Source organism: Belonocnema kinseyi, chromosome 1, assembly GCF_010883055.1.
Source record: "Belonocnema kinseyi isolate 2016_QV_RU_SX_M_011 chromosome 1, B_treatae_v1, whole genome shotgun sequence".
NCBI classification, from domain to species: domain Eukaryota; kingdom Metazoa; phylum Arthropoda; class Insecta; order Hymenoptera; family Cynipidae; genus Belonocnema; species Belonocnema kinseyi.
In genome coordinates, this window is record NC_046657.1 from 171,965,657 (window position 1) to 171,969,433 (window position 3,777).

Here is a 3,777-nt window from a genome sequence, read left to right on the forward strand (position 1 = left end):
ACGTGATGGGTGATTTTTGATACCGAATTTGAATTCAGCGCCCCAAAATCCATAGGAATACGTGTGCCTTGTTACCAGATCCGCACACTTTTTTTTGTGTGGTTGTGTAATTATTATATATTTATATATAAACATACTTGAACAGCAAAAAAGACTCATTTTTGTCAGTATGAACAACAGAAATGTTAGGGCAGCATCGTTTGCACGTTGGTTGCAGTTTGTCCAAGTCATGAAGAATTTTGGAATATTCCCATTCTACTAGACTTTCTTTCTCACGAATCTGAAATTAATATTACACTTTAGTTATAATATAGACGAAGACAAATAGTGATAATAAACAAACAACGTCTCATAATACTTGTTTTCGAATTTTATAAACACTTTAGTTGGTTAGTTTATAAACCTGTAATTTGGAGTTCTATAAAGCTAACACCTCCAGAAGCGAAATTCCCAAATTTCTTTGTATCAGAATTTTAGGTTTTTTTAAATTTTTTTAAAATTTGTTTTGCCAATTTTTCGGCTCCACTCCTTTTTATGAAAATTTAAATTTCGAGTGGTGGTGCTGGGTTGAATCAAGCCAGCACCTTCAATATATAAAAATTATAAAGAAAAAAAGCTAACATGTCAAAATTTTGGGCTCTTTTGGGCTCTTGAATGCACAGACAAATTTCCAAAAACCCATCTCTACTAAAAATAAAACCACCCCGTATGTAAAACTACGAATTCGGAAAAAACATAAAGCACCTGAATTTTGTGCTTATTTTGGGCTCCCGAATGTCCGAAAAAAATTTGAAAACTACCCATATTTTAAAAAAAACCATCCCTTTGCGAAAAAATGAAATTTTTAGAGCACAAAATGCACCAGATTTTGGGCTTGTTTCGAGCTCTAGAATGCATGACACAAAAATTCAGAATAACCACCCCTTTTTACAAAAACAAAAACCCATCAGTAAAAACTGGAACCTCGATCTTGGCATTTTTGAAGAGCCCAAAAAAGCAAAGACTCCATTTGCACTGTAAAATTCGAAAAACACAGAGACTCTAGTAACACTGTAATATTTCGAAAAATACTATTTTTGAACAAAATCATGTTGGATTGTTAACAAGGGATTGTTACTTAACATTAAGTGTTGGAGACCCAAAATCGGTGTGGGTATTTTCGAGGAGCCTAAAAATCGAAAACTCCATTGACCATGGAAAAATCTAAAAAAGATTATTTTTTGACGAAGTCATATCTACGTGGTAGAGAAGGTTTGATTTTATACGATTACTGTTGGAGCCCAAAGATCGGTAAATTTGGTAATTGTGAATTCTCTTTTGTCAAAGCTCCTCCGGCCTTAACAAACACATTCTCATCACGTATTATTAAAACAGACGTAGTTTCATTGTGCCGTTTGAAAGAATGCGAATTCTTTTTAAAAAATTTTTTGTTGAACATTTAATTTGCAACTTTCATCGTTTTTCCATAAACTGCATTTGCTCATTTCCAATGTTTTCTTCATGATTTAAACTTTACACATATGGTCTACTGAGCAGCCTTACCGTTTTTTAACTTTTAAATTATATATATATATATATATATATATATTTAAAACTGCATTTATATATTTGAGATTCTTTGAAATACTGTGAAATTGTTGCATGAAAAAATGTAATTTTTGGATTTTCCATTATTTTGTATGCCGACAAAATTAAAATTTTTGATTTTTCAAGAAAGTTCAAAAAGTTGTTACAATAATATTGTAGGGCATTTGGAAATCAAACTTTTTCTTCTCTTGCCTTTTTTTCATTTCGTCCGTTATTTGGCTTAAAAGGTTCATTTTCGTGTGTTTTTTTTTAATTTTGTAAATGCTTTAACTCTGGTAATTTTTGGTTATATGAAAAAAGTCATCGGGATAAATTGTTCAACTTTCTGAATACTATAAACATCCGCACATAAAATTTTGGAATTTTGAAAAAAATGGTCTAGAAAACATTCAAAATGCGCTTACTTTTTGAATTTTATATAAAAAGTAACTGGCTAACAAACTTGACCTTCAGTTTAGGACACTAAATGAGTGTACCAGAGGTCAATCTAATAGAATGATTTTTTCAAAAGTTATTGTACTTACAGACAGACAAGCATTCATACATACAAAGAGACCGACAGACAGACAGATTCGTAAAAACCTATTATTCAAATTCAGGGGTCTCATAGCGTGGACATCTGGCAAAAACTGGCGGGGGGTAGGGGGTCAAATTTTACACAAATATAATACCTTCTCTGATGAAAATGTAAAAATTATTTATTTGTCATGAATAATTTTTTGATAGTTATGTTTTTGGTTCTAATCGTAAAAAAATAGCATTGAAACATCAAAAATTAAATTTTTCGAAACCCCGCACACACGATGAAAAAGAAATTAAAAGACAAAAGTTGTGTTAAGAATGTGCTCACGCAGCGGGCAGATTTGTTTTACTGTTAATGGTATTTTTCATGATTAAAGACAAAACTACGCATCCTATTAAAAAGTGGTTAATGGCCAATTTGTAGATCTTTTTTAAGTGCACAATTTTTGTTCTCTCATCTTTTACCGTATTTTGCACAGTTTGGCCGAAAAATGTAATTTTTGATTTTTCATTGTTTTGTATGTTGTCAAAAATTGAATTTTTGATTTTTCAAAAAAATCTAAAAAGTTATGATAATCTGGTAGGGCATTCAAAAAGCAACATTTTCCTTCTCTTGACTTTTTTTTCATGCCGTGCGTTATTTGGCATAAAATGTTCATTTTCGTGTTTTTTGGAATTTTGTAAATGCTATAACTCTTGTAACTTTTGATTTTATGAAAAAAATCATTAGGATAAATCCTTAGAATTTATGAAGATTATGAATAACCGTACAGAGAATTTTTGAATTTCAAAAAAAGTGGTCTCATAAATATTCAAAATGTGCCTACTTTTTCAGTTTTTATCAAAAATGGCTGGTATCAAGACTTGGACATTTGATACAAACTGGGAGGGTCAAATTTTACACAAATCTACACGCAGAAAAAAGAACCTTAAATTTGACTGAAAACCAAGTTAAATCTACCGATCTTCCTAGTACGTATTTGGACAACATGACAGTTCAGTAAACGTTGCAATTATAGGCAAATAAGAATGACTATCAATGATGGTTACTAGTACCGATTCTCAAGTGGTGCTGACCTGCGGATCAGTAAATTTTACCGATCCAGTTGCTATTCTGTACAGTTCCTGGATTCTGCAATTATGAAATATCATGTGACTTTAACGAATAATATAAAGAGATCTGAATTTTGTTATCGGCGTAGACTACAGTTAAGACAGCACTAGAAATTGTAAAAAAGTATTGCTAAAAAATAATTAATAAATAAGCGCACGGTTATTTCTCATAAATATTTTCGGATATACTTATAATTAATCGTTATTTGTAAGTTATATTGCTTAAAATACAATTAAAATTTCGCACGCAATGGAGAGGATTCGAACGCATAAACCTAAGCACGCAAGTCAACAGTCTTAACCAGTACACTACTATACGAGTTGCGATCTGTAAAATAATTTAGAAATGCATTTGTAACTGAGGATAGTAACGTCGGGAACAACTTCTGAATACGCAACCATGCCATCGCGGCATACAACAAAAGTTTTAGCATTCACATCATACGAGGGTAGTTAATAAGTCCTTAGAATGAAGTATAAAAACAATTTTTTTTGGGTAAATTTTTTTTTATTTTTCAACATAATCTCCTTGGAGCTCTATACACTTGGTCAATC